This window comes from Aquila chrysaetos, chromosome 4, assembly GCF_900496995.4.
Source record: "Aquila chrysaetos chrysaetos chromosome 4, bAquChr1.4, whole genome shotgun sequence".
Lineage (NCBI taxonomy): Eukaryota > Metazoa > Chordata > Aves > Accipitriformes > Accipitridae > Aquila > Aquila chrysaetos.
This window is the reverse complement of record NC_044007.1, coordinates 75,274,852-75,285,982: the sequence shown is the minus strand read 5'-3', so window position 1 is coordinate 75,285,982 and position 11,131 is coordinate 75,274,852. Positions and strand designations below refer to the sequence as shown.

General features: G+C 42.7%; 1 long non-coding RNA gene across 1 annotated transcript; it reads left to right on the top strand.

Moving 5' to 3' along the window:
* Positions 1–1,677: 1,677 nt before the first annotated feature.
* LOC115340147 lies at positions 1,678–10,867 on the top strand. Its single transcript, XR_003922941.1, has 3 exons — positions 1,678–1,756; positions 2,929–2,930; positions 10,855–10,867. It is a non-coding gene; the product is annotated as an uncharacterized LOC115340147 (long non-coding RNA).
* Positions 10,868–11,131: the final 264 nt, after the last annotated feature.

Sequence of the window (11,131 nt, the reverse complement as noted above, 5' to 3'; positions counted from 1 at the left end):
CTTTCATTTAGCTTATAAAATGAAACTCATATCTGTGATTACATAATTCCATTTTGGCATTATACAATAAAATCTTATTTGAAGTGATGTAAACTCTGAAAGATAAGCCTATATACGAGGTCTTTTGGAGAGATCCAGAAATAACCTAATACCTCTATGTATTTTGTCAGGCTTTTTTAATACATCTGATACCTGGTGGGAAGGGGGTCACAACCTGAATGGATTGCTGTTGTGCACCCAGGTTTTAGAGATGTTTAAGCATGTTTCCCATATAAATTTTGTTTCTCCAGAATACGAACGGGTGAGAAGCACACGGTTATGACACGATACCTTGAATGCTCCAGGTAAGCGTATACCCCTCACTGGCACATCTGCCGAGTCTGTCTTTGCCCCCAGAAGCTTCATGACCGGGGGGGGGGGGGGGGGGGGGGGGGGGGGGGGGGGGGGGGGGGAAGTGGTTCAGTGCTACATTCGCTTAACCCCCCCTGCAGTTTAAAAGAGCGTGCAGCTATGCAGCGAGCAGTTTCAGAGCCCCGGGCGACTTCTCGGCCTCCCCTTCCTTTGGGGCTGCCTTTGAGGCGTCAGAGGGCAGAGCTGGTGAGCGAAGGGTGTCCCAGCTGTGCACTCGTGGATTTACTTATCCAGGGATCACAGCTGAAGCCTGGGGTGGGGAAGGGAAAGCCTGGGAGGAGGCAGAGGTTACTTCTACTGAATGCTTGGTTTTCCCTACGTCAATAGCAGCAGGGACCAGTGAGCCGCTTTGCCTCCAGAGTAGCCCTGAAGTCAACGGCTTGCATTGCCCCTCTTATATCCATGTCTGTCCTGTAATGTTTTACTACTGTCTGTATCTATTCCCGCCTTGGGAAACTTGCGAGCGTTAATGGACCTTCAAGGAGTAATTACATCTGGCTGGCTCGTATCCTGAGTGAGTGAATATAACTGCCTCAGTCATTGCAGGGAAAAAAACAAACAAACAAAAAACAAACCAGACAGATTGTCTTCATGTTTTAAATAAAGGCTTTAAAGAAAAAAAATAAAAACTTATCTCTGCCAAAGCCCTTCTGTGAGGACTGGAAATAGGACTCGTCAGAAAGGTTTGCCTGCTACGTTCTCAGTCAAGGCAGGGTCATGTACTTGAGAACAGCAAGTTTCAAAGTACTCGGCAGTCTTCATCGCTGAATACTTGCTTGGTCCCCTGCCCAACACGCTGGCTCTGTGGATCCCTTTCAGAGGTGGCTAATTTCCCCAGACACAGTGTGCCTGGGCACGTTGCACAAAGCTCTGGGCTCCCAGGACGGGGGACAGCCACGCAATAGTAAAGGATTGTGGCACTTTATGGTTAAGGCTTTCAGCATGGAGAAACAACTTGTACCTCTAGCAGTCCTACTAGATGGAATCCCAAGCTACAGGCTCACGGCCTTGATGAGTTCCAGCGGGTTAAACGTTACACACTGACACTATTCACTTCTTTCAGATTCTTTTTGAGCTTATTGGTCAAGTGCACACAGCGAGGTTCAGCTGGTGCTTTCCATCACTTTGATACAGGGCAGCCAATGGCAACAAGCAAACAACTAGCCTCCTCTTGAAATACAAGTAACTTTTATGCTTTTTCAGGCATATTTTTTTCATAGGTGTTTTGGGTTTATGGGGTGGAGTTTTGGTAGCAGGGTAGGGGCCGCAGGTGTGGCTCCTGTGAGGAGCTTCTAGAAGCTTCCCCGGCTCCAGGTGGGACCCGCCGCTGGCCCGGGCCGAGCCCGTCAGTGAGAGTGGTAACACCTGTGGGGAACAGGTTTGAGAAGGGGAACCTGCAGCCAGTGAGGGGAGTGGGGTGTGAGAGGAACCCCTCTGCAGGTGCCGAGGTCAGGGAAGGAGGAGGGGATGCCCCCCCAGCCCGCGGTGAGGCGGCAGGCTGTGTCCCCCAGCCCACGGAGGGCAGCGGGGGCCCCCCAAGATGGCCGGGACCGTGTGGTAAAGCCCGCGCCGAGGCGGTCTGTGACTGAAGGAGTGCGCCCTGCGGGAAGGACCCGCGCTGGAGAAGCTTGTGAAGGACTGCCTCCCGCGGGAGGGACCCCACGGCCGAGCGAGGAGTCCTCCTCCTCCCCCCGAGGAGAAGGGAGCGGCAGAGAGCAGGTATGGCGGGCGGAGCCCAGCCCCCGTCCCCTGTTCCCCTGCGCCGCCGGCGGGAGGAGGTGGAGAGAACCGGGAGCGGAGTTGAGGCGGGAAGGAGGGAGGGCGGGGGGGAAGGTGTTCCCGGGCTTGGGTTTACTCCCCGATAGCCTCGGGCTGTTTTGGTCGGCAGTGAGTGAAACTGATGGTGTTCCTTCCCCGAGTCGAGCCCGTCTCTTGCCCGTGACCGTGAGTGGGGAGTGATCCCTCCCCGCCCTTGTCTCGGCCCGCGGGTGTTTCTTCATATTTTCTCCTTGTCCCACTGGGGCCAGGGGGAAGGAGCGAGTGAGCGGCTTCATGGTGCTTTGTTAGTGGCTGGACTTAAACCATGACATCCCCCTGTACTTGGCACTGGTGAGGCCGTGCCTCAAATACTGTGTTTGGTTTTGGGCTCCTCGCTACAAGAAAGACCTTGAGGTGCTGAAGTGTGTCCAAAGAAGGGCAATGAAGCTGGTGAAGGGTATAGAGAACAAGTCTTATGAGAAGTGGCTGAGGGAACTGAGGTTGCTTAGTCTGGAGAAAAGGAGGCTGAGGGGAGACCTTATCGCTCTACAACTCCCTGAAAGGAGGTTGTAGTGAGGTAGGCATCAGTCTCTTTTCCCAAGTAGCAAGGGATGGGACAAGAGGAAATGGCCTCAAGTTGCACCAGGGGAGGTCTACATTGGATGTTAGGAAAAATTTCTTTATCAGAAGGTTTGCTAATCACTGGAACAGGCTGCCTGGGGAAGTGGTTGGGTCACCATCCCTGGAGGTATTTAAAAGATGTGTAGACATGGTGGTTAGGGACATGGTTTACTGGTGGGCTTGGTAGTGTTAGGTTAACAGTTGGGCTCGATGACCCTTTTCCAACCTAAATGATTTTATGATCAAGTTGGTCAAGCACAACTTCCCCTTGGAAGGAATTCACCTGCTTCTCCTTCATGTGCCTGGAAATAGTTTCCAGGATCAGTTGGAATCGCTTTTCCAGGAATCAAGGTGAGGCTGACTGGCCTGTAGTTCCCTGGGTCCTCCTTCTTGAAGATAAGAGTGATGTTTGCCTTCCCCCAGTCCTCAGGCACCTCTCCCCATCACCATGATCCTGCAAAGATTATTGAGATTGGCCTCACAATGACACCAGCCAGCTCCCTCAGAACTTGTGGGTGCATCCCATCAGGGCCCGTGAATTTATAAGTATGTCTGATATCCTTAAGTCCAGTTTGTCTGTTTGTTTTAAACCATGTGAACTTAGCAGCTTTCCCCTGCAGCACATAGTTTCTTGTGCATTAATAATTATAACTTGCATCACAATTATTTACTTATTTTTCTGACTACTGTTTTAAGTCAGTGTTCAACATAGAGTGGGTGATACCATTGTTCTTTCCCAGAAAACCATGAAAAATTCTGTTTATTTGTTAAAGAGATTGATATTTAAAAGAAAAGAACACAGGGATGTCTTTTAAAAATGTAACTCAATATTAAAATATAGGCACTCCCAGGCTTCTGTCTTAGTTAATCTGTTAAGGTAGTTCAGTGTGAACTTGTTTGTTCCAGGAAGTGCATATTGTACCATGTTAATTAAATAAAGAAATTAAATTATTTGAGTTCAGCCCCTAGACTAAAGAGGGAAAAAAAAAACAACCCACACCACAATGTGATTTTACATTATAGCTTTCCAACACAGTTTTGGAAATGCACATAATTTTGAATGTAATATTCAGTAAATTGAATCAGTAAGGACTAAGCAGCATGACTGTTCTCTAAATGATTTGAATTTTGTTGCCATTAATGTCAAGAAATGATGATTTCTTTTGCGTTTTGTCTATGGTTGTTCACAAGATATGTCCAGTTAATATCCTATAAATTGGGTGAAGCTGATTGATATTGAGCAGTGCTCATCTATATGAGCACAGTCACAGTTAGTCATGGTTAATAATTAGGGAAGTGTTAAATATTAATATATTGTCCTTTTGAAATGTATCTTTAAATTAGTTTTGGGTTTGCTGTTTTGTGTATGCGCACATGTTCCATTTCTCCACGTTTGCTGTTCACATGCCCTGCATGCTAAGCAGACAGCACTCACATTCAGTTATTTTCCTACTAGCCATGTCTCTTTATATGCAGAAACACTAGGTGAAATCTCAGCCATGGAAACAATTGGAAATAGAGGCTGCAACTTTGTTAATTAGTAAGAATAAATCACCCAGAAATCCCCAGTAGAGTTGCACCAGTATTGATTTTTCAGTATGAGAGTGAAGAGTTTTAAGGTCGTCAACAGGTCCTTCCTAAATCACTAATATCATCTGCCAGAATTGCAACATTGGAACATAAATCTCCTAGATAAGCCCTGTGCATGTCAAGAACAAGACAGAAAAAGGCCACCCAGCATATTGCAATAATGTCTTCTGGGGAAAGTTTTGTCCAAAACCTAGCACAGTGATCTGTTGAACTCCTTGTGATGATCCAGTATGCCTGATTTAAAGAGGAGCTGAAAGACAGACCCAGGAATGAATGCATCCTCCTAAGAAGCTGCTTACATTTATCCTGCATCTTACAGGAACAGGAATCAGTCACAGAAATCAACACTTATTTCCTTACCTCACCGTTAGTCTATGGTATGGTGTGCTGGTTTTGGCTGGGATAGAGCTAATTTCCTTCATAGTAGCTAGTATGGCTTATGTTTTGGATTTGTGCTGAAAACAGTGTTGATAACACAGGGATGGTTTGGTTACCGCTGCGCAGTGCTTACCCAGAGCCAAGGGCTGTTCTGCTTCTGCCCCCACCCCACCAGCGAGCAGGCTGGGGGGGCACAAGGAGTCGGGAGGGGACACAGCCGGGACAGCTGACCCCGACTGACCCCAGGGATATCCCAGACCGTAGGACGTCATGCTCAGCAGATAAAAGCTGGGGGAAGAAGGAGGAAGGGGGGGCATTGGGAGTGATGGCGTTTGTCTTCCCAAGTCACCGTTACTCACCCTGATGGAGCCCTGCTGTCCTGGAGATGGCTGAACTCCTGCCTGCCTGCCTGTGGGAAGTGGGGAATGAATTCCTGGGTTTGCACTGCTTGTGTGTGTGGTGCTTGCTTTACCTATTAAACTGCCTTTATCTCAGCCCAGGAGTTTTCTCACTTTCACCTTTCTGATCCTCTCCCCATCCCATGGTGGGGGGGGGAAGTGAGCGAGCGGCTGTGTGGTGCTTAGTTGCCAGCTGGGGTGAATACATGACATATGGGTGCTGAAAAAGCTTGGGTCTCACCCACAAATAGCATTCATCATTAGGCAGAGAAAGACAGCATAAGCCCCGGACAGTGCTAGCTAACCTTTTCTTCTCTGTCTTCATTTCCTCTTTCCATTATATATTTCCAAGGTCTCTACATTCAGCAAAGTTCCTCTTAAGATGGCTAATCAAGCATTTCTTTGGGGACATTTTTCTACTGCTTTTAGAAGATGTGAGGAGCAAATTCCTGTTCTTTATGATATCTGTGTCTTAAGAATGATGAAAATAGTCCCAAGGAAGAGCTCCTTTCAAGTTTATATTCTTCTCTTAATGATACCACTGTATTACAAAATATTCCATATCCATTTTGTGATGAACTTTGAGCTCTTACAAGCACTATAGTAGGGTGCTGAGGACTCTCTAATGCTTTAGTGTTCTTCCATATGTTCAATTCTTGATGACTTTGCTGGTTCCCTTCCTAAAAGAAATAAAAGACAACCATATTCCTTCTCTCTATTGACTTTCCTGTCCCTTCTGGGAGAGGAAGCATTTCAGGAAGAGACCAATAAGGTTCTCGAGGTTGCAGTAACTACTTACTGGAGCTGTAATGTAAGTTGTAGAAGTGATACAAGTTAGAAAAGCCCTAAGCTGTTCTGATACTACATTTGTAATGGTAAACCACAAACTGAAAATGCACAATATGTCACGTTACTCTAAAGAAACTGAGTTGTCAAATTTATGAGCCACTAAATATTTTTCTAAGTAGTATCAGGAAATCTTGGAAGCCTCTTTTGCAAAAAGCAGGAGAAGGTACAGAAATACAATTTGCTCAGAAATGCAATACACATACCTTTTCCCTTTCATATCAGGAGAAAGTTTTCACTTCCAATTAAGTTGTCTGAGAGAGTGGGGACACATAACTTTTTCTACAGGACAGGTATATGAAAACCCATCTATTTTTATGTATAGGATAGCTTACAAATATGAAGGTCGTTCTTTTGCTTTGATTACCTGCTTGGTTACTTCCAGCCCCTAGGGAAATAAGTTAAATCTGCTCATCTCACGCTTCTGGTTTACATTTCTTCTCAAAAACTATATACTGTGTTTTCTAGGCATTTTTTTCTTTTCATACAGATTAGTTTTTATGTTGCACACCTGACTTTTGAATAATTGTGTAGATAGAATAGCAAAAAGTAAAACAGCAACAAAACACAACCCAAAACCTCTTCGTGCAAGTGGTACTCCAAAGAGGAACTGTGAGCTTGGAAATCAGAAAAGTTCTTACTCCCTATTATATTTAATTCAGGGTGATTGACACTTTGTTCCACAAAGACTATAATTTTGTTATAACACATTGGATCTGTTGAATTATCAGTACTTGCACACAAAAAGACTGACACAATAAAGCATAGCTTAAGTGACATCTAGGGCATCAGCATTTCATACAGCTGAGTACTAAAAAAGCTGATTCTTAGTACTGCATTCATCATTTTGCTACATGTAGCTGATTTTGTGTGTGTGTTCTTTTTGAAGCGTAAGTAAATAAAGATAGAAGACTGTGGAGGTTATTCTGTGCCATATGATTCATTATGTTCCACTTGGCTGTGGAATCCCTGGAAATAATTACAAGATATTTCAGAATATGAGCCTCTGCTCATAAAATCTCTGACATAGTTCAAGGGATTCATCAGACTTACTTAAAGAATGACACTCTTCCTTTAGAAAACAAGAAAATCAAGAGGTATGCCCATGACACAAGGAAAATCCTTTACTCCCGTAAGTCTTGCTAAGTAGTTTCAAATGTATCTTTGAAGCTGAACATGGATATCCTGAAATTTTGTTTCCTCTCTATTGCAGGGGACGAAATATCTCCCCAAAGCTATGGATCCACTTACAGACTGTTTTAAAAGCTACAGGTTCCCCATTTCATATGGCAGTCCCGACATTTTTTTTCCAAGAGCACAGACATTGTGCATTCTTCCTGCTTTACATCTGTTTTGCAATCTGTTCTGCACTGCCAGTTCCCTCTTTTCTCTGGCTTTTAATGTGTATCTCTTCTGGCATCTGTGTGCTGCCCATGTAACTGGCTCTGTTAGCCTCTCAGAGCATCACTCCTCATTCCAGGTTAGCAGTCCTACTGCATATCCTAGTGAGGATTCTTATTCATTTCCCAAAATCTGAATTTTATATGCTTACCTTGGCAATATAAGGTAACTTGCAATAAAAAGGAGAGAAAAATCCTACTTCCCCTTTCTTCTTGCAGAGTAACTGCAGTTCTCTCTCTTGTGCAGATTAATGTACAGGGAAGAAAGTAACTTCTTTCTGGTTGAACTAATACCCAGGGTAGTACCAAACTGCTGGATCAAGTATTGCAAGACTCCTTGCTTCACCAGTTCAGCAAAATGGACCTACGTTATTCAGGTTTTCTTAATAATTACATTGAGTCCTTTCCATTTACTAAGCTTTTTTGGTTTTGTTTCATTTTGCATTCACTTAAGGTTTCTAAAACATACACTGTTAGTAATGTGGGTATTTGGTAACTTAGTTTCTTCAGAACTTAGTTTCTTCAGAGTTGATATTTAACAGTCATAAACTGTAAACTCATAACCTCAGTGGGGGAAGAATGCAGTAATAGCATTTAAAACTGTTATTATATTTATTTCTTTACAAACTGATTCTTAGGGAAATACTGCCTTTTAGTGCCTTGATTCACTTAATTGAAACAAGGATTTTTAATATAAATGAAGCTTTCCTGGCTCATTGCATTAATAAGTTCTGCAGCAATTTCTGCTTTTCATTAATTCATTCTGAGTTAATCTCTTTCTCCCCAAACTTGCTCTAAAACCTTCCTATTTTTTTCTCCAACTTTCCCTTCCCAGTTTTCAGTTGTATAGTGTACAATCAGGAATGGGATATAAGGATGTACCATCCCATTTCTTTTCATCTCTTTTAAGCAAAATTAATAAATCATTGATTGCAACTGCAGTTTGGAATTAAATTTTGGATAATTTGTCTCATCCTTTACTGGATTGCTTTCAGTCCAACTTGTAAGTGAATTGCACCTTGATAAATAATTAGAACTAGATCAATAGTACAGGAAATTAATTTCTCTAACCTACTTCTCAAGATAAGGGAAAGAAAAAAGTAATGTCTTTGACTCAGGTACTGAAGTAGAGAAGCTACAGCATAAACTTCTTTCAAAATGGCTATAGTAATTTCCAGGGTCAAATAGGCTGAGATTTTTTTTTTTTTATGATGTACTGCAAAATGTGCTAGAAATCAATGATGGAGGTTTGCTATTGGTCAAAAGGTAGATTAAAATAATTCTCAATGTGGAATAGATAATTGTCATTTATTATGTGGTTAGACAAAGTACAGAAGATAACACAATTATCTCTGACTAGAGGTTATGTGTTAAATAATAACTACAAGTCATCTAATTTTAGTCTGGCTGCTATCCATCAACAATTTTTTTTTTTTTTTTCAACTGGTAAACCAGAGAACTTTGCCCATTCATACTGACCAGAACACTATTTCATTGTTCCTCATGCATCTTTGAAGGGCATTAATAATTTTTAACTTCACCCATCTTTAAACTGGCAAAGCTTTTATAATTGGAAAGTTTCTTCAAGCAATGTATCTTCAGAGTTCTCTTGAATCTTTTCTGAATTTTACTGATATAGAGTGGTAACATTTCTAAGTGTAATTGACAAAACAATTACTAAACAAAAATAAAATATAATAAGTCCCTAATTTATTAAAAAAGAAAAGCTAGATGACTTTTCAGATGCTTCCAGAAGATTTTTCAGGAGTCTGTACCACCTATGGCTCAGGTTACCCACAATCTCCGTTCTTCACCTGATTTCAGAACTGTGCCATTTCTTTTTTTGTGAGAGATATGGGACTAATGTTTCCCTATTGCATGAGATAAATGCAGCTGTCTTGCCTGTTCTTAAGAAGCAGTGCTCTTGAGGATGCTTTGTACTAGTTCTTGTAATCCAGATTCACAACTGAAACAGTAGACCTACCATTATGATTAGCCTTCCCTGGTAAAAATATTTTTCTGGCCTACAGCTTTCATAGTAGAGTAAGTAGACTCATAGACCAAGACACCATTGGTTTTAGGGTGATACATCTTATCACACGTAATATGGGTGTACAACACATGACTCGTGAATGCAGTAAGTCCTATATACACACTTTTAAAAGTCACAGCATTCACCTGATTAAAATGTATTAAAACTACTGTGTTACGTGAATGTGTTGATTGCTTTGTTTATTATAGGGATTTATAACCTAATTATCTTGCTTTTCTTACTTAAGAAATTGGAGAAATATGCAAAGCTAATATTAAAATAATTATAAATGAAATTACAGAAAATAACTATATCAAAATGGAATGGAACTTAGTACAATGTAGAAATCAAATGAGATCCAAGTTTTAAAAAAAGCTGCATATTTTTGGTATATTACATTAATTCTAACCCAAAGTAATCCAATCAACAGAATACTTCTATGAACATAAACTCTTTTTTTTTATGCTAAAGCCTTTCCTGTACAACCTGTATATAGGACATGCAACACTTTATAAAGATAAATGTTGAAGTCTAGTGAAAGACTTTTGCACAATGATATAAAAATGACAAGATATTTAGAGCAGCATTATATTTGATGAAGGCTGAGCCAGAACACTTTCTGAGCCCAGTGGTCACAGATGGACACAGGCACGTGTCTCCCTTCTCTGTTACCAGGTCACAGGATGGGAGTGAGGCCAGGGTGGACGTAAAGGAGCCTTCTGCATCCAGTGCTAATGAAATGGTTTGCCGGTGTCCTCAGCCCAGGCTGTGCATCAGGCAGTGATTGTGCATACAGCTGATTGATGACTGTGGCATCCAGTTTGTCTGTCCAATTCATCACTGTGCAGTCAACCATCCAAATATAGATTTGATCAAGAAACTCCTGGCCTTGAGGGTGCTGATTAAGGACAGTGCATAGCCCATAGTTTTGCCAGGGAAAGCTGCATGGCGTAGGATCCTAGTGGGTAAGCACTATTTGCTACACTTGGTACCACAGATCTTCAGAGGATGCCCCACTGGGCTCAATCCTGGGGAATGGAACATCTCAGATGCTGTAACCATTATAGCCAACCACTGTGTCCCTTAAGAGCTTGTAAAAGGAGAGTACTGGTGGTGGCTGACAGAAGCCTAGTGGAGAACATCAAATGATGATCACATGAAGCTAGGAAGACTACCTTCAGCAGGAGATCCCACAACGTAAGCGGTGTTGGTGATGTGGGTGAGACACGGACAGGCAGGCTAGCAGGCAGCCTCACTAACATCCAGAATGATCCTACCAGCTGTAGAGTTACTGATCCAAACTGGTTGCCCTGGACTAGCGTGAGTGACGGATATATAGCAAGGCCCCAGAGGGTGGTAACAACTCACCAGGATCAGCTTGCCACAAGTCTGGGTAGTTTTGTGCGAGCTCCTCTGACAGCTGCAAAGGTGGTCCTTTGAATGCTGAAGCACTCTCTGCTTCTCATCGTGTTTATGATGTGTTTACTAGCAGTGCCTACACATCTCTTAAATCTCAAATCTTTTTTCTGTGATAAGTGACTTCACAGACAAGGATGACAGCCTCTGTCTCACCTACCACTGTTGGTCTGGACTGTATATGAGAGTTTGGATCTCCACTGTACTTTCCTACATGTCCTGATTAAGGAACTAGAGCATCTCTCACGTAAGGAAAGGCTAAGAGAGCCGAGACTGTTTAG